At 49.9% G+C, this 19,611-nt stretch overlaps 1 protein-coding gene and 1 non-coding gene across 17 annotated transcripts in view; both read left to right on the forward strand.

Moving 5' to 3' along the window:
- The window catches only part of Trerf1 (transcriptional regulating factor 1), a 222,217-nt gene that overhangs the window by 133,196 nt on the left and 69,410 nt on the right, over window positions 1-19,611 (forward strand). For 15 of the 16 annotated variants that reach the window (XM_041655764.1, XM_041655765.1, XM_041655766.1 and 12 more), the window contains exon 4: window positions 17,474-17,587. The exons of the other annotated variant lie outside the window; for it this stretch is intronic. The gene's annotated coding sequence lies outside the window, so the exon portion shown is untranslated. The remainder of the gene's footprint in view (window positions 1-17,473; window positions 17,588-19,611) is intronic. 16 annotated transcript variants of the gene reach the window in all.
- Window positions 8,286-8,359, forward strand: Trnaa-agc. Its single transcript has one exon. It is a non-coding gene; the product is annotated as a tRNA-Ala (tRNA).

A 19,611-nucleotide genomic window follows, 5' to 3' on the forward strand; every position in this document is an offset into this window, starting at 1 on the left:
TCATGGCAGTAGTGACCCTGACTAAAACACTGACTCTCTCTCAGATTAACAAAGCTGTTTGAACAGCAGCCATGCAAGGATGTTGGCCTGTGCCCACATGGGGATCTGTCCCTCTGACCTTAGTAGATGTAAGTTCTGTAGGGAAGGGCTGGCCTGTTCATATACTTTGGTTGATATTATCCCTGGCTACCCCAGGCCAGTCAGAGTTCACCAGCTGGGACACAAAAATGTCTCCAGAGCTGGAGAAATGGCTGGGTGGTTAAGAACCATGGTTGGTGCTCTTCCAGAGGACCCAGTGTTGATTTATCTGACCTCTTCTGGACCCATCAGGCACCCACACTCACATGCAAACACACTTGCTTACAAATGTCTTCCAGAGGTGAAGAGCCAATGCCTCACATGACAGCGTCCCCGGTGCCACTGTTTCTCTGCCGCATCCCACTCACCACGCGCAGGTCCATCTGCGCTCAGGACCACAGCATCAGCCGTGCCTACTGCCCTGAGCATTCTCTCCTCAGCTTCTCAGGCTGCTCATTTTGGTCATGGCTGAACTGGCCTCCTTACCAAGGCCTTTCTTCCCCGCCCTCCCAGACATCCTGTTTGTTTTATTTTTACGCATTTTATTCTCTACCCATTGTGTGTGTGCACGTGTGTGTGTGTGTGTGTGTGTGTGTGTGTGCATGCATGTACACGTGAGTGTGTACGTGTGTGTAGTGGAAATCAGAGAACACTTCTGGGAAGTGGTTCTCTTCTTCCGCTGTGTGGGTCCTGAGCTCTAACTCGGGTTCCCAAGCTTGGCAGCAGGTCCTTTACCCACCAAGCCCTCTCTCTACCCTCTTATCCCCCATCCCTGGTTTTTAAAACAGTTCTCCAAATGTCTGACTTCATTCCCTTTGCCATGACTGACCCAGTCACACCATCCTCCTAGTTCCAGTCACATCAAGCGTGTGGTCCTGCTCCCTTTTTTATTATGTGGCTCTTTCTCTGTGGGCCCTATGGCCTTAATTAAACCAAGCATGAATCAAAATAATCTGTGATAAAAGTTCATATTTCAGAACACATACATATTTTGGCTTTGACATCATTCCCTAAAAGATGCAGCCAACATAAACAGCCATTTGCAGAGTGTTTGCATCTTACTGGGTGTTCTGAGTTATCTGGAGACGATTTAAAGTAGATACAGAGCTGTGGGCAGGTTACATGCAAACACATCAGGGCAGTATCCTGGTACCCAAGTGGGATTTTGAAGCCAGTCTCCCATGACACCCCAGGGGAAAACATATTTTAAAATTATTTCATTTTTATCTGTAAAAATGGAATTTCCAGGGCTGGCAAGATAGCTTAGCAGGTAAAGGTGCCTTCCACCAAACCAGTCTTCCCATCTGTCCCACAACTGGAAAAGGTCTGACTCTCTCTGGTTGCTCTCTAACTCCCAGACATCAACTGTGGCACACGTGCCCAAAGACATACCAAAGAGCACACAGCACACACATGCTACAGCACACACATGCGCTCCGGCACACACATACACACACGCTCCGGCACACACATACACACACACACGCTCCGGCACACACACATGCTCCGGCACACACACACGCTTCGGCACACACATACACACACGCTCCGGCACACACACACACGCTCCGGCACACACACATGCTCCGGCACACACATACGCTCCAGCACATACATACGCTCCAGCTATGCTCCAGCACACACGTGCTGCGGCACACACATGCTCTGGCACACACCCACACAAATAAATAAATAAATAAAGTTTCAGGTTTTTTTATTTGGGAGGGTTGAGTTTTTGTTCATTTGTTTGCCTTGTTTGAGACAGAGTCTGCCTGTGTAGCCCTGGCTGTCCCAGAACTCACTATGTAGACCAGGCTGGCCTTGAACTCAGAGATCCGCCTGCCTCTGCCTCGAGTGCTAGGACTAAATTTTTGAACTGTGAGATTTTGTTTTGAGTCGTCTTTTTGGTAACTTAATGGCCCAGTTCTCTGGCGTGAACTCTGTAGTGGACAGAATGACATCACAATGTCAAAAAGTTGGACACACCTACGAGAAAACCCTGCTCCGGAAGAGTGTTTACAAAGGTGTTCATGAGGACTCTTCCAGCCATCCCGTTTGCTGGGAGTCCCTTTGCCTGGCTATAGCTTCAGCTCTGACTTTAACTGTAATTTATATTTGCCATGCCCTGGTTGACATTTTAATTTCCTTTTACGTACATGTGCTTTCTAAATAAAGTTCTTGGTTAATATGTAATTATTGTAAGAGGTCAGGCCCGCCACTGTGTGGTGCCTAGCAAGGGCTGTGTTTGGTAAGTGCTGAATTAAAGCTTTGTGCCCCCCACCCCCAGCAGCTTTTCATTTCTCCTCTCTTCTCCAGCCTCATCCTTTCCTTTGCTCTTTACTCTTCCTCATCTCAATTCCCCATCACCGCCCCCATGGCCTGTATAGACCTTGTCCCAGGAAGCAGATCCAGGAAGCCCTGAGCATTCCCAGGCTCTTCAGCGGCTACAGCAGATGACTCCAGCCACATAGTTACAGAGGCAGAGAGCTCATCCAGTGCTCAGTGGGCCTGTGAGTCTTCCGGAAGGTTCTGCTCCAAAAGGTAGCCCAGTAGAGGACACACCCGAGTCCACATGCCCCAGCAGGGCTAGCCAGGGACAGGAGACAGGGAGTGGGGAGTGCAGAGTAGCTCCTCTATCCTGATGACATCAAGAGGAGTTGGGATGGGGAGCAAGAGGAGGGGAGAGGCAGAAAGGGAATGGTGGAGGAGAGGGAGCAAGAGGGGAAAGAATAAGTAGAAGGGACGGGGGGGGGTAGAAAAAAGATGAGATAGGAGCTTGAAGAGAATGCGAGGGGAGAGAGACAGAGAGAGAGAGAGAGAGAGAGAGAGAGAGAGAGAGAGAGAGAGAGACGTGCTCAGGAGCGAGCTGTCTGCCTGTCACTTGGAGACACCTGATGGGAACATTCTTCCCTCCTCTGCTTCCTGCTCTACCTCTTTGTTCTTTGTGTGAATCGTGTGAAAGCGTGAATAGAGGAGCCTCATCCTGAAGTTATTTTTACAAGGTCCCTTCTCTGCTCCAATGACTCAGAGCTGAGATCAGCTCTGAAAGAGGTATCCTGAGAAGCAACAGCAAGGTGCTGAGCCCTGGGCCATCTGGAGGGCAGGAGTAGGGACCAGCCCTGAGCTGTGTCCACTGGAGGGAGGTGAGGCAGATGCCTCCCTGCTTCCTCTCCTGTCTGCCAGCGCTTTTTCTCAGCATCTTTCTACTTTAGCAGAGCCTGCCTGTCAATCAGGAGAGAAACAGACACCTCCCCAGGGTCAGCACTACAAGCTGTGGGTAGACAGACCTGCAGCCCCAAGGGCCTGGTTGCCCTGGCTGAAAGGCAAGAAAACTATTTGGACAGGCTTTTAGTCAAGAGTATTAGTGGCACCCACGTCTGTCCCACCAACCATGACTTCCACACAGCACGACTGATACCAAGACTGAAAGTGTATTGAAGAGCTAAGTTAGGAAAGGCTAGTCCCACCCACGGCGGAAGATGCCTTGCCTGGATGTGCAGAGGATGGGGACCTGTGTGCTCATGGTTCATACGTTCATTTTCCAAAAGGTTCAGATTTGCACGCTTCCCTGACCTGGACCAGAAGTCATCATCACACTCAGTGTGACTGTCCTGTGATTTAATTCATCATGTCCACTCTGGGCGCGGGGGTGGGTGGGTGGGGGTTCTTTCCTCTGTGCACGAGGAGGGGTTGTGTGGAGGTGGTGCATGTGTGTGCCCATGCAGACATGCATGGAAACCAGAGGTTAGCTCCGATGCTGCTCTTCAGTCTCCCTCCTTGTTTGCTGGTCAGTCTCTCGCTGGCCTTGGGCTTGCCCATGGCTGGGCTGATTGGTCAGCCAGTCCTACCATCCACCTTTTTTGCTCCTTCCTCCCACAGTGTGCCCCTCCCCCCGCTGAGGATCCAAACCCAGGTTCCCAGGCCTGTGCAGCAGGCACTTTACCCACTGAGCAGTCTCCCTGACCTTGGTATCCTTCTTTCCAGGGAGAATGCTGAGGCTCAGGGGAAGGCTGGTGAGAGGGCTCATGGGTGAAGGCATTTGCCATCAAGCCTGGCAACTTCGGATGGAGCTCGCAAAGTCCTCAGATCTCTGCATGTGTAATACGCAAACAGTCACGCACATATACACAAAACAAAATTAATGTAATTTTAAAAAAGATTTTTAAGACTCAGATTTTTCTCTAAATCTGCTGTTTTCACAATCTCAGAAACTGGCGGTGAAAACTGCTCCTCCTGGTGGTAGGAAAGACCCTCCCTGTGGTAGTGAAAACTGCTCCCTTCCTGTGGTCCTGAAGACTGCTCCTCCCTATGGTAGTGAAGACCTCTCCCTCCCTGTGGTCCTGAAGACCACTCCTTCCCTGTGGGCATGAAGACTGCTCCTCCCTATGGTAGTGAAGACCTCTCCCTCCCTGTGGTCCTGAAGACCACTCCTTCCCTGTGGGCATGAAGACTGCTCCTCACTTGTTTCTGAACAGCCCCAGCTAACCCTCAGGCACAGCTGCTAGCCACCTTTTCCTGACACTTGGAAAAGGAATACTGGGCAGCCTTGGGGACAGTGGGGTTGGGTTGGCACAATGGCTCAGCAGTCAAGAGCTGCTTTTGTTTTGTTTTATTCTGTCTTGTCTTTTGGTTTTGTTTTGTTGGTTGGTTTTATGGTTGATATTGTTTCACTGTATCACCCCAGCTGTTCTAGAACTTGCTCTGTAGACCAGGCTGGCCTTGAACTCACTGATCTGCCTGCTTCTGCCTCCAAGTGCTGGGGTCAGAGGTGTGCACTACCAAACTGCTCCTGCAGAGGCCCGTGGTTCAGTTTCCAGTACCACGGGAGAGCTGATACCCTCTTCCAGCCTCTATGAACAACTGCACACATGTAACATTTGCTCACACAAACAAGCACACACGTGAAGTAGTAAAAAATGAGTCTTTAAAAAAAAAAATAAATGCCTGTTTGCTTAGGTGGTAGCTTCAGGTCTCCGAACATGAGGGAAGGGATGCACTGTAATCCCCACCTCCTGTTTCCAGTTTTTGCTGCTGTTTTCTTGTCTCATCCAGGGCAGATGTCTGACATTTGGTCCCGTTCACATTTTAGGTGAGGTGACTTTCTGCTGTGGGGTTGGTCAGAGCATTTCCAGTGCTTACCATCCATCACCCCAGCCCTGACCATAGATGTCAGCAGACACCCCATCTGACATCAGGAAGGTCTCCAGGTTGCCACAGCCAGCCATCCTGGACTGGTACAGAGTGCCCTTCCCGCAAGGAGTTATCCAGCGCAAGACTGACAGTCCAAGTTCTGTCTGATAGAACTGTGGTATTTCCCGGTGAGCTAGGGCAATTTATTTAACCTCTCTGAGCCTGCGTCTCCCCATTATAAAATATGGGCCAGCAAGAGGGCTTAGCAGGTAGGTGCTTGCCCCCAAGCCCGACAATCTGAGTTCAGGCCCAGGGGCTCACATGGTAGAAGGAGGAAGCCCAACTCCCACAGATTGTCCTCTGACCCCCACACTCACGCTGTGACACAGATTGTCCTCTGACCCCCACACTCACGCTGTGGCACAAAATAAATAAAGGTAATAGAAGAAAGTGGAGCAAACTCGGCCTCGCACTGTTCTTCTAAGATGGGTGCTGGAGCCTTCCGTGCTGTGCTGCTCAGCAATGTGCCACCGTGGAACTGTTGTCCCCTGTTGTCCCATGCTGTGCAGCCCAGCAGGATGCCACCATGTAACTGTTGAGCGTATTCAGTGGCTGTGCAGCTGAAGAACTGAGGTTTGCTTCAGTTTAGTGGGTTACTTTTTAATATATTGGGGGGTTTTCTCCCTTAAAAATCAAAGAGTGTTCTCTTTCTAGGCTTCATAGCCCAAGGCTGTACCCTAGTTCTCCACATCTGAAAGGCACATTTTAACAATCTCAGCTCTGCACATGTTTATTTAGCAAAGATACTATACTGTGTCTTCTCAAGGCAGAAAAAAATCAATTCTCCATAAGTGTGTGTGTGTGTGTGTGTGTGTGTGTGTGTGCGCGCGCGCATGCGTGCGCACATCTTAAATGTTGATGGTCACATGTAACAAGTCTTTTTCTGTCCTGTCAGCCAGCTCCCAAATAATGACATGGAGACTTCTTATTAATTATGAAAGATCAGCCTATAGCTTAGGCTTGTTCCTAACTCGCTCTTAAAACTTAAATTCACCCATTTATATTCATCTACAACCATCACAAAACTGTCTTGCTTTTGTTCATTGCAGACTTGAACTGCCAACTGTGTTACCGCTTGCTCTTCTGTTCCCTGAAGTTGCTCGGTGAAAAATCTTCTCCCAACCTTGGGTTCCTACATCTACTGTTTAGACAGGTTCCACAGTCACTGTACCTGCCCTGTGACCAAACATGGCCAAGGCACGCTGTCCAAATGCTTTCTCCAGAGTCTCTCCCCATAGCAACTGGCACCAGCCGTATGATTCCAATATCCTTACCTCCTACTGACTGCAGGACAGCTGGCCTTGCTGGCCTTCTGTTCCTCCTTCAAGTTTTAATCTCTAACATCCTCCTCTTCTCCATGACTGCGGACTCCAGTCTTGTTTTATTTTTATTTATAAGCATGTGTGTGTGTGTGCCTGTGTGTGTCTGTGTGGGTATGCCTGTGTGTGTGTCTGTGTGTGCCTGTGTGTGTGTGTGAGTGTGTCTGTGCCTGTGTGTGTGTGAGTGTGTGTGTGCCTGTGTGTGTGTCTGTGTGTGTTTGTATGGACATGTGCGTGTGAGTACAGGCAGACCAGCAGGGACATGAGATCCGCTGAACAGAAGCTTCTGGTGGTTGGAATCCTTCAGTGTGGATATTGGGAACCTAAGCTGGATCCATTACGAGAGCAGTCCATACTCTCAACCTCGGAGCCATCTCTGCAGGTCCCATTTTAGTGATTCTCAGCCAAAATCGCCAGCTGTAGTCCCTGGGAAAACTGGTGGCTCTCATGTTCCAGCTCGGTGGGAATTATGTGGAGGTGGCAGAGTCTGAGCAGTCTGGGGGTGAGGGCTGAGCCTCCTGGAACCCCAAAGCTCCTGTCTGAGAGCCACACTTTGAGTAAGTCAGGCAGAGTCCTTTCCTGTTCGTGTGACCAGAGAGGCTTGTTCACATCTAGGCTGAGTAGAGCCTCACCAGAAGTGTTCGGGGCCTGAAGTGTTTCTAACTTCAGATTTTGGAATATCTGCCTGTGTTAATGAGGTTTCTAGGGGACCCGAGTGTACACATACTCAGTTATTTTTATATATGTTACACATATGAGTCAAAGGTAACTTCATGTGATGTTTTCATATATACTTAATATACTAGCATATGCGTGTACGTCTGTGTGCACACGTGCCACCATGTGCGTGTAGAGGTCAGAGGACGGGGGTCTGATTTCCCCTTCTGTCGTGAATCCCGAGGCTTGCTCTCCACTCATCAGGTGCGGCAGCACCTACTGAACCCTCACTGGCCCATAACTTGACGTCATTTTTAAAGGTTGTGATCATGGAATATTGTGACAGGGCGCGACTTTCTTTCATGCTTGCTTGTTTGTTTTGTTTTTTTCAGACAGGATCTCGTTCTAGCCCAGGCTCGTCTTGAACTCATCACAAGCTTTCTGCCTCGCCTTCCAAAGGCTGGGATTACAGGTGTGAGCTGCCGTACTGGGTGATAGTGTAGAATTTTCTTCCTGTGGTGGTTCAGAGTTTGGAACGTTTCAGATGAGCGTTGTGGACCCATACATCCCAGAAATGCCATTTCTGCCGTCTGGAAGAGACTGTCAAAGCCCACGGTGGCAGGCAGTGGGGACGTCTGGGGTGTCAAACGCGTTTATTGTTAACATGGCCTCTCTGAGTGTGAGTCTCCTTTAGGAAACAGAGCAGAGGCTGTCCCTGCCCCACAGTGCCATTCTGAGTTGGAGCATTAGGAAGCACCACAGCTGGTGCCTGGCACACACTCCGCTCTCAAGACATAAATAGCCCGTACTTACTGACTCTTCAGAAGAAAAGGAATCATTTACACAAATCTACGCCACCTTCTAGGCTGTGTCTGAAGACCGCTCATCCCACAATTGCTCAGCCTGTTCTTTAAGAATCCAGTACTCAGAGCTAAACAGCCAAATCCTCACAGTGAACGCCAAGGAGCTTCGTGCATTTTTCTGAACTTCATATAACATCAGATTAGCCAGTGGTCGTATTAAGGAATGCAAGCCAGGGGTTGTGGGTGTGGCTCAGTTGGTAGAGTGCCTGCCTAGCATGCATAAGGCCCTGGGTTCAGTCCCCAGCACCATAGAGACCAGGTTATAATGGCACAACCAGCATTTCTAGCACTTAGGAGGCGGACACCAAAGGATAATCTAAGGTTCAGTGTACTATCCATACTACTACATGTACTACGGTCCTGTAGCTCCTGTACTACGTGTACTACGGTACTACGCCTGTAGAGTGCTATGCCTACTGCTCTACTGGACAGTTCACGAGCTGGGCAAGGGGCTGGAGATTGAAACACACACACACACACACAGAGACACACACACACACACACACACACACAACATGGGTCATCCTTGAAAGAAGAATGCCAAGACTGCCTCCTTTATTGTGTTCCAGCGCAGCTTATATAGGGTCTCCTTGACTAATGGCCACGCCCTAACTTTCAGCTGCAAGCCCACCAGAACCCACTCCCCTGTCTCATGCTCAGAGCAGCTGCAAGCACAGGAAAACAAGTTGTTTACAGGAAATTCAGGGTCTGGGGGTCCACAGTCCCCAACAGTTCAGGTCTATCCTTGGCTTCGTCAGTGGCCAGCCAGGGCTACATGAGATACTGTCTCCAAAAAGAAATACAAACTGTGGTGTTCAGTGTGTTTGCGTGGTGTGCATCCTCTCCCCAGTCCAAGGCACTGTCGTCACTGCCAGAGGAACCTCTGCCATCTTACCCCAGCCCCAGATGACAGCCCCAGTGCTGCCTTCTGTCTCTCTGAACTCTCTGGTTCTGGGTGCTTCTTATATTTGATTTATTTCCTTGATACAGTATACTCAAGGGTCATCATGTTTTAGCATTTATTAGAACTTAATTCCTTTTTATGAGCAAATAATATTCCATCATGTGCATGAGCCACATCTGTTCATCCATCCTCCACTCGCTGGGCATTTGGCTCTTGTGACTGACGAATGGCTGAAGAACGTGTTTGCCCTTTGGTTCTTTCTCAGTATGTGCTTGGGAATAGATTCTTCCACCTGCCTACACCCTCATGGAGAGGGTCATTGAATGGGAACAAATGGCTTGTTTGGAAGGCCAGACCAGGGGCCACCCTATGAGGAGGCTCCCCCAGCCCAAAGCCCCGTAGCCAGTTTCTGCAAAGTGCCCCTTGAGACCAGTCTACCTAGGGCTGACCCTCCATGAACTAGCCCCAGTATGAATGAGTTTTTACTTTTCCTATTTTTGTTAAAAGAAGAGAAGAAAAGAACAGGGAGAAAGGAAGGAAGGAAGGAAGGAAGGAAGGAAGGAAGGAAGGAAGGAAATTAATTTGGACACTCTGCTGCCCAGGATAGCTGAAGTCATTTGAATTAAATATTTGAGGATTGGTTGGTTTGTTTTTTAGACAGGTCTCTCTACATAGCCCTGGCCTGGAACTCGCACCAGACTGTCCTCAAAGCTCACAGACATCCTTTGCCATTGCCTCCCTAGTGCTGGGGTTAAAGGCTTGCACCACCACCCTTGGCTAAGTCAGACTTTTGCCCCAGCTACTTGCATTGTTTCGGGAGCACACCAGGCCCTCTTGTGGCTCTGAGGATGAGGGGATGGGTTGTGGTCAGGAAACAGAAGTAGCCAGGTGAGGAACAGCTGGAGAAAGGAATCGTTCTCCTCCTAACGGTGGGAGTGTTTTCTCCTTTCCAGAATTGCTTCAGGATTTATCTCAAGAATAGAAGGGAACATTTCTTAAATTCAAGTATGTGTGTGATGTGTGTGTGTGTGTCTGTATGCATGTCTGTGTCTGTGTGTCTCTGTGTCTCTATGTGTCTGTGTGTCTCTGTGTCTGTGTCCATGTATCTCTGTGTGTGTGCATGTGTCTCTGTGTGTTTATGCGTGAGTCTGTGGTGTGTCTATGTGTGTCTGTGTGTAGGTGTGTGTGTTGTGTGTGTGTCTGTGTGTGTAGGTGTGTGTTGTGTGTGTAAGTGTGTGTGTCTGTGTGTAGGTGTGTGTGTTATGTGTGTGTCTGTGTGTGTAGGTGTGTGTGTCTGTAGGTGTGTGTTGTGTGTCTGTGTGTAGGTGGGTGTGTTGTGTGTCTGTGTGTAGGTATGTGTGTCTGTGCATGTGTATTGTGTAGACCTCGGCACCTATGTGGCGGTCAGAGGACAACCACTTTCAGGAGTCAGTTCTCTCCTTCCTCAATGTAGGTCGCAAAAATTGAATTGAGGTCATCGGACTTTACTTCCCCCTTAGCCATCTCATTGGCCTCAGCACTTCTATGGTCAACTCTATTAACACCCAGAGGGAGTAGGGCCCTGGGGAACTCTCATCGGGCTTGCTCTAAGGCATAAGAAGGGCCTCTTCCTTAAAGCAGTTGGTCTCAGGGTTGGCCACTTACTTCAAACACCTGGACAGTTTCCAACATTCTACTTACTTATTCATTCATTCATGACAGCATCTCTCGTGCAGCCCAGACTGCCTAGAACTCTCCATGTAGCTGAGGATGACTTTGAACTTCTGATCCTTCTGCCCCCACCTCCCAAGTGCTGGGATGGCGGGCGTACACCACCACACCTGGTTTATGTGGTACGGGGGATGGAACCCAGGGCTTTGTACATATCTGGCGAGTGCTCTACTGACTGGCCTACACTCTTAGCCCTCAGCACTGTGATCCAGTAGGCTTGCGGTGGAACCCAGGCATCTGGGTTTTGAAGCTGCCTGGATGCTTTTGGTGTGCAGTCAGGACTGAGAGCTACCATGGTAGACAGACCACTAGACACATGGTGGGAAAACAGATGAAGGCCATGCTGCAGAACGTACAGACTGGATGGGGTGCCCAAGTCCTTATCAGTTAATTGGTGACGACCGTGTTAATTTTCTGGAGGATTTGAGCTGGGCCACTGAAGTTCTAACTAGGATCGTCAGTAGACATCAATACAGGGGAAGCTGGACAAGGCCTCCCAGGCAGTGGAGCCGGCATGTATGAAGGCCCAGGGATAGCGAAGGCTCTTGCAGTCTCCAAAGACTCAAAAGACAATGTGGTCAGAGCTGTGGATAAGGAGTGGGGAGGGCAGGGGCTGAACTCCCTCCAGTGTAGACCTGGACATGCAGGATGGCTGGATGACCTGCCTGTATCCCATGATGGACTTGGGGGGGGGGGGTTCCTCACCTCCAGGGCATGGAAAGCATCCTTTTTGCAGCCTCTGTGGGGTGGGGTGAGACATCCAAAAAAAAAAAAAGGGGGGAGAGCTGTTTGGAAAAAGGCTAGGATTGTCTCCATATGTAATGCACTTCTGGTCCTTTCTTGAAAATTCTTTGGGGGTTGGCAAGATGGCTCATCGGATACAGGCACTGGCTGCCTGCTGACCTGAGTCCATCCCCAGGTCCAGTTGGTGAAAGGAGAACACTGACTTCTACCATAGACACAGGCACACACAGTAAATAAATAAACGTAATAAAGAAACGCAGTCTCCTTCCACCCTCTCCACTGAGGGGAGCTGGTGTCTCAGGTGTGGTTATAATGTCCCAGGGAAGACTGAAGGAAGGACCTTTCCTCGGGACTGCAGTTCAGGGATGTAGGCGTGTGTGGTGACAGGAGCGTGAGCATCTGGTCACATCGCATCTGCAGTTAAGGAGCAGACAGCACGCAATCGGTGCTCAGCAGGCTCCTTCCTTTTTCACAGAGTCTCAGACTCCAGCCCATGGGTGATGCCGCCTCCACTCAGGGTGACTCTCACCCCAGTTAACCTAGATAATTCCTTCGTAGGCCAAAGGCTTGGTGCCCTGGGTGAGTTCAGAGCCCATCACGATCAGAGAACACGGAGCTGATGGCGTGGTACTGCCTCTGGGGTGTTCTGTGGAACCTGGGCCTCACTACATCCCTCCTCCTCCTCCTTCTCCTCCTCCTCTTCCTCCTCTCCTCTTCCTCCCCTCCTTCTCCTCCTCCTCTTCCTCCTCCTCCTCCCCTCTTTCTCCTCTTTCTCCTCCCCTCCTTCTCTTCCTCCCCTCCTTCTCCTCCTCTCCTCCTCCTCCTCCTCTTTCTCTTTCTCCTCCCTGCCTCGCTTTCTTCTCCCCCCACCTTCTCCCTCTCCCACCTGTGCCAATTTCTAGAGTACTGTGGGTGGCGAGGAGGGAATTCTCCACACTTCATTTGGTCCAGCTTCCCGTCTGGGAAGTCCCATGGGCTGTATCCTTTGTCCCTCCCTTCCGTGGCAGACCCCCACCCCTGCCTGTCCTTTTCATTTCAGCTGCTGTCAGACTGAAGGGAGTAACCCTTTACTTAGGCTTCCGGGCGCTCACTGTAAAGTGTTCACATCTGTATGTGTTCCCCTCAAGTCTCCATCTTGGGACAGGCAAGATGACTCAACAGGTAAAAGCACTTGTTTCACCTGTTGCCTGACAACCTGAGCTCAACCCCCAGGACCCAGGGAAGGAGAGAGCCAGCTCCCCATAGTTGTCCCCTCACCCTTGCCGAAGCATCATCACTCATGCGCCTGAGCACACACGCACACATGTGCACATACACCCTTATCAGTGCAGTGAAAGGATTTTTTAACCTTAATCTTCATTGCTCCGTGATTCTAAAAGCTGTGTGGTATGTGAGCCAACATTGTCACCTTCATTTTGTGGGAGGGAAATGGAGGCTCAGGTGGAGGATGAATGCCACCGGGGATCTGGCTTTGCTAGTGGCCTCTGGTTGGCCATGTGTCCTTGAGAAGGCATACCACCTTCCAGAGAGTTCCCCTGATGGTCACATGGGAAGGGCTCAGTTCGGTTTCTGTCACATGAGGAGGAATGTCAGTGGGGCAGAGGAAGAATGGAGTGGCTCCTGCCTGGACTCAACCATTCAGTTTTGTGGACTTCGGCAATCACCAGGCCTTGGTTTCTATGCTTCTGTCCTAGTGACCTCAGTAGTGATTCAGGGGTGTGCAAGGTTTTGCATGCGTGGGTATGAGCATGTGTGTGGAAGCCAGGGGACAACCTCAAGTGCCAGCCTCCTCAGGTGCCACCATCTCATTTGCTGTGTTGGTTGCATTTTTTATCTGTTTGCTTTGAAGCTGGGCCTCTCTCTTCCTGGGGCTTGTACCATTCGGCTAGACTGGCTGACCAGTGAACCCAGGGATCCTCCTGCCTCTGTCTTTCCATCACTGTGATGACAGGCTCAAACCACATCACACCATTTTGCCCATGGGTCCTCTTGCTCACACAGAAGTTCCTTGTTGACCAAGCCATCTCTCCATCGCTCCTGTGAGGTGGAAGCCCTATCACCCATGTCTGTGATGCATCTGGGGCTAGAGCTAGTGCCTGACTCCCCAGCCCCAAGGCTCTGGGTGCAGTCCCCAGGTAACTGTATTACTCTGGGATCCAGTATGGTAGTCGTGAATCCTTGAAGACTGACCAAAAACCCATGCGTCTTTTGGACTGTCAGTCAGTTACAGCGACTGACTTCCAGCCTTGCGCAGCTGGGCAAGACCTGACTGAGCAGTCTTTGTAGATTTCTCTTGATTTTCACATTGAGGGAGAATCATGGCTGTCCCCACAGTAATGGCTGTCCCGTTTGCCAGGGCCTGTTGGGTACAGCAAGTGTGCTTAGTGTAGACCTGATTCATGAGACCCCTGTGGGTGGGACTTCCTGTCTCTGTCTCTGTCTCTCTCTCTGGAACAATGCTGTGTGGCCAATGTTTGCAAGGCCAAACTGGAGCTAGATCTTCTTAGCCTGACCACTCATGGTCTATACATGAGTCAGGGTCTCCTCCTGACAGATACACGAGCCTCCTGAGTACTGAACCTAGGGCCTTGTGTCAGAGGTGATTAGCATCGGGTTACACCCCCAGGTTTACTCCCTGACCCCGCTGGCCTACACACCCAGTGCCCATCCTACATCAGCGCTGTCCAGCTAAGTTTACCATTGGCCAGATTGAAGCTAGCCAAGATGGGTGTTGGAGAAAGAGCAGGACTAGCACACTCAGGACGTCTAATGCATTGGGAGAGGGCAAAGGGCCCCGATTTTGGATATTTCGTGCCAGCTTAGGAGGAGGGGGAGTTTGCAGTGATGTATATATAGTTCCTGGTTTCTCCAGGTAACCTGGTGGAACTAATTACAAAGAAAGAACAAAAATCACACAGCTTGAATGCCTGTTTGATGACACAGGGATTAGAACACAGGGACAAAGCCAGGCTTACACGGGGAAGAAGCCGCGCTCCTTCACGCTGCAGACCGAACACAGGACCTCACTGCGGCACCGGTCCTCTGCACCTTCCTTGGCTCCGCTGGGCTGGTTTTCAAGCTAATTCCCGTGGGACGCACTGCCAGCCTTCTCTGTGTTGATCTAGTGCTGTAGCGGCCACGCTTCTCCAGGTCACCACCTTCAGGGTTGTTCCTAACTCCTAGTCAGTTGACACCAGACTGTAAGCTCCCGGAAGTCAGGCCAGAGCTGCTCACATGATCCGTGTGTTTGTTGCCAGGCTCTCGTTACTGCACAGTACAACTGATGGAGGCATGGATGCTTGAGAAGACAGTGCTAGTTAATTTAATTTTCCTTCCCTTCATTCCAGCCGATAATTTCATCTTAGTAAGAAAGGGCAATTGTAATTATCTGGTCTTGGAAGCTTTTTTAAATGGGTGGGGTACGTGTGTGCTGTATGGGGTGCGTGCGTGCGTGTGTGTGTGTGTGTGTGTGCTGTTCTGTATATGGAATATGTAGTTGCTAGTGTGAGTGTGTAAACGTGTATACATGTGTGTACAGATACCAGAGAACCTTGGCAGCAGGCATTTTCGAGTCTCCCCAGCCCATAGCTAGCTGTCTATGTCTCTCTTAAGGCTCGTTAGGGAGCTAGAGGGATACCCAAGCTGATGTACAGTAGATGACAATCCTAGTTGCTGGTCTGGGTTCAAGGCATCCTGGAGAGACAAGCCCTTCCAAGGACTCGTGGTCCACAGGGGAGCCTTTTCCCACTCCCTGCCACCATCTCTTGGCTCTCCATAAGGTCTGCTGTTCAGATGCCAATAGCCGTATTAACGTTTTGTACACAAACACGTCTTCCCCAGAACCTTCTCTCTGCCGATGTTCAGAGTTAATGATGTACCATCTCTGGCATGGTACAGACATCCTTCAGAAAACTTCCGTTGCCATGGGAATGTTTACGATGATCCTCTTGATAGAATTTTGTGAGCAGACAACTCCAAAATTGCAGATGCTTTAGGTTTAGGTTAGGTGTGTGTGTGTGTGTGTGTGTGTGTGTGTGTGTGTGTGTTTGTATGAAAAAGAAAACAAGCCTTTGAAAGGGGAAAATTTCTTCTTCAGGGCTAGCTGTTTCTAAAGTTTAAAATAAGAATTACTTAAAAGCAGAGACACAGTGGGGAGGGGGAGACACAGAAGCTCAGAGCATTTGCTCTTGAATATCGAGATGGGAGAGAATGGCTTGGAATGCCTCCCTTGGGCACAGGGCAATCATGAAGGCAGCAGGCATGGAAGGCTTTTTCCCCCTCTCCCCGTTTTTTAAAGCTGACATGCTAACAAAGGGTTTCTTGATTTTTTTTTTCTTTAATCAAGAGGGCTGGTCAGGTAAAGGTGCTCCCTGGGCCCCACACAGTGGAAGGAGAGAACCAGTTTCTGGAAGCTGTCCTCTGCCTGCTGCAGCCACTGTAACTCCTTCAAACCCTCGTGAGCGTGTGCACACGGCAGGCATACAAACCTAATGGATATATCTGGTTTTAATTTTTTTAAGACTTATTTATTTTAATTTTGTGTGTACTGTATGTGTTATTTTGTGTTCGCCTCCATGTATGTGCATGCCTGGTACCCATGGAGCCAGACCTGAGTGTCCAGTCTCTTGCCACGTAAGTCGCAAATGGTGTGACCACCATGTGAGAGCAGCCCGAACTCCTGGTTGGTTTTGTGTACTGTTTTCCCTCCAGTTGTTTTTATGAGGTGGTGACTCGGTAGTTGAAGAGCTTGCCACACAGGCACGAGGATCGAGAGTTTGAATCCCTAGGACTCCTAAGTGCTGCGTGAGCGGGGCAACCTGTGTGCATTTCCAACACAGAGACGGGGTCCATGCCGCGATGGGTCCACGGTGAGCTCCATGCTCACCTGAAAATCCTGTCCAGGGAGGAAATGAGCAGTCAAGGACGCCTCCACACGTGCTCACATATACATGTGGGGTCATTTTTATACCATCAAGTGAAATGAACACTAGTGACCCTCTTAGTATTTTGAAAATGAAGTGCCTTCTGTCAGTGTTAATGGCGGTCTTGTTCTGACTCGGAGAGGCAGCTTGAACCTGGACTGGGAAGGTGAATGTATCACTAGGAGGCTCAGGGCAGGTGAACTTGCTGCTCATTTCCGGATCGTGGCACGTGGTGACAATACTTAGCTCCAGACAGCTGGGAACACTTTCCAAAGTCCACGCTGTGGTTCCTCAGAGTTACCTTTCTGTTGTCCTGGGGAAGACTTTGAAATTACTCTTATGTCCAGCCCCTCCCACTCCTCTGAACCAAGACGCCAGCCAAACCCCTCGGTGGGTGGCTGGGAGGATCATTAGCACATGGGTGTCCGCACCATAGCTGTGCTCCCCAACTATAATCCAAGAATGGAGCTCACCCAGTATAGTGCTCCTGCTTCAGTCCATGTGGGAAGCCAGAAACTGAGAGTAGGCGCCTAGGGACCCCCACATCCACTTGACAATAATCTACTACATTGAGTAATTAAAACAAAAAAAAGCTTTGTCTTTGTGTCTTTGAGTATCTTTCCGTTCTCCAGCACTGAATTTGTATTATATATCAGAAATATATATAATACAATTGTCAATTGCTGAGCAATTAAAATGCAAAACAAAGAGATTTTTGTTACAAGCAGTAGGAGAAATACCGTGTCCTGGCACCTGTAGCCAACAGAAGTACTGCATCACGGTGCTTGGAACTCACCGCAGACGTGAGGCATGAGGAGCACTGTAAGAAGCACCGTCCCGTACTCCACAGCTCCCCGTTAACTCCCTTGCTATTTTGGGGACCTCATCTAAGTCATCCTAGCGGCCTCTTCCTCGGGGTCCTCTGGACACATTACACAGCTTGGCAAAGACCTGTGCTGTGCACCCGCCCACCTGTTTCCACAGTGCATGGGAGGATACAGGAAGCCTCTGGAAGGCCTCGGGCTCTGGACCAGTGGCCTCTGTTGGATGATGAGAAAATGACCCTGCCTTCTCCTTTTCCCTCAGACCCAGGTCTCTTATTCCGCCTGCCCAGCAGCATGAGAACAGCATGACTGGCCAGTCGCAGGAGAAGCCCCCAGAGCCAGGCCCCCAACACAGCCATCTACTACCACGGTCAAGGTGAGCTTGCTGGCTTCGTGGAAGCCACTTCAACGTAGATGCTTCATTTAGACAAATTGTATGTGCTGTTTTTAGCCGTCGTGGCATGCTGGAAGAATGGGAGGTACTGGGGAAAGCGTAGACTTAAAAACTTATGCACAGCCGGGCGATGGTGGCGCACGCCTTTAATCCCAGCACTCGGGAGGCAGAGGCAGGCGGATCTCTGTGAGTTCGAGACCAGCCTGGTCTACAGAGCTAGTTCCAGGACAGGCTCCAAAGCCACAGAGAAACCCTGTCTCGAAAAACAAAAAAACAAAAAAAAAACAAAAAAAAAAAAACTTATGCACAGCCACGTCCACACCTTTAATCTTACCACTTGGAAGGGAGCCCGATCTCTGAGTTCAAGGCCAGCCTGGTCTACATATGGAGGTCCAGGCCAGCCAGGGCTACACACTGACAGACAAACAAACCAAAAGCCTCGTGTTGGGACTGGAGAGATGGTTTAGTTGGTAAAGCATGTGTTGGGATACCTAGACTCTGAGTTAAAAGTCAGGTTCAGTGGTATGTTCTCATAGTCCCAGTGATGGAGACTTGGGGATTGGAGGCAGGCCGATCCTGGAGCTTATGCAGGAGCTAGTGTAGAATCCTGGGGAAAGTTCCAGGTCAGTGTAAGAGACAAAAGGTGGAAGACGCCTGAGGACTGACACCAAGGTTGTCTTCTGACCTTCACGGATGTGCTGTGCACACACACACACACACACACACACACACACACACACACGAAGTGTGTTGGCTAGCAAGGCAAGTTGCACTCATTTGGTGATTGAAGGTCAGGTGGGGGCAGAAAGGACTCCGCCCCCCTGAACCTGGGCCAGCATTGGGTCTCTTAGGGGATTTTGAATGAGTGAATCTCTGGGATATGGGCCTGGAGAGATGACAGCGATTAAGAGCACGGGCTACACTTGCAAAGAACCCAGCTTAGGGTCTCAGCACCCACATGGTGGCTCATAGCAGGTTGTAACTCTGGTTCCAGAAAATCTACAACTTTCTTTAGGCCTCCGTTAGTATCGCATGCACTTGGTGCACATGCATGCATGCATGCAAGCGAACACTCACACCAATCAAATAAAAATAAGTTCACCTTTTCAAAAATATCTGTGGGATAGGATGGAATTGCTAAGAGTAGTCTGTGGTGTGGGACTCCTGGTTAGAGCTGGACAGACCCATGCCCCTCACAGAAGTCAAAAGGATCGAAAACTGCATTGGAGAGGCCGTCAGTTACCTTTCTGTTGTGACAAACAGTCTGGCAGAAGCAGCTTACAGAGAGAAGGGTTGGTTTGGATTTTCTCGTTTGTGAAGGGTACGGCCCATCATGGGGGAAAGACATGGCAGCCGGAGGATGAGGCTTCAGGGCGTACTGTGTCTGAAGTCGGGAAGCGGAGAGCTAAGTGTTGGTGTTCAACTTGCAGCCCTCTGCATATTTATTTTGCGATCCCCAGTCCGTAGGATGGTGTCCCCCACATTCAGTTAAAACTTCCTGGATACCCTCATTGATCCGGAAGTCTGTTTCTGTGGTAATTCTTGTCGAATTGGCGGTGAAGACTGAACGTCACAGACACTTGGTGGAAAGTCCTCCTTAACCACCACCTGGAACCTCAGACTCATCTTTGAATTTGAAGAAGTATGTCATGATACTACTTTTTTGTACAACTCTTCCCTAGACACTGGTGTCACTCAGCTTGTCCCTTCGTCTTCTCTGTGTTAGAAAGAGTCGACTTGATTCCAGTGTCTGCCCTGTCACTTGCTTCCTCAACTTGTACCAAGCTCAAGAGTCCTTCAACCCTCACTCTCCCTCTGTTGGAGAAAGGCGGGCTGTGGCCGGCATGATTGCAGACCTGTGGACTCAGTGCTTGAGAGAAGAGGCAGGTGGTGTCCAGCCCAGTCATGGATGCGTAGTGAGAGAAGAAAAGAAGGAGGAAGGAGGAGGAAAAGAGGGGTGTAGAGAAAGACAGACAGACCTTTCTCTCCTCTCAAAGTAGATTGAT

This window comes from Microtus oregoni, unplaced genomic scaffold (genome assembly GCF_018167655.1).
Source record: "Microtus oregoni isolate MIOR12 unplaced genomic scaffold, Mior012 000007F_ref0000211, whole genome shotgun sequence".
NCBI lineage: Eukaryota > Metazoa > Chordata > Mammalia > Rodentia > Cricetidae > Microtus > Microtus oregoni.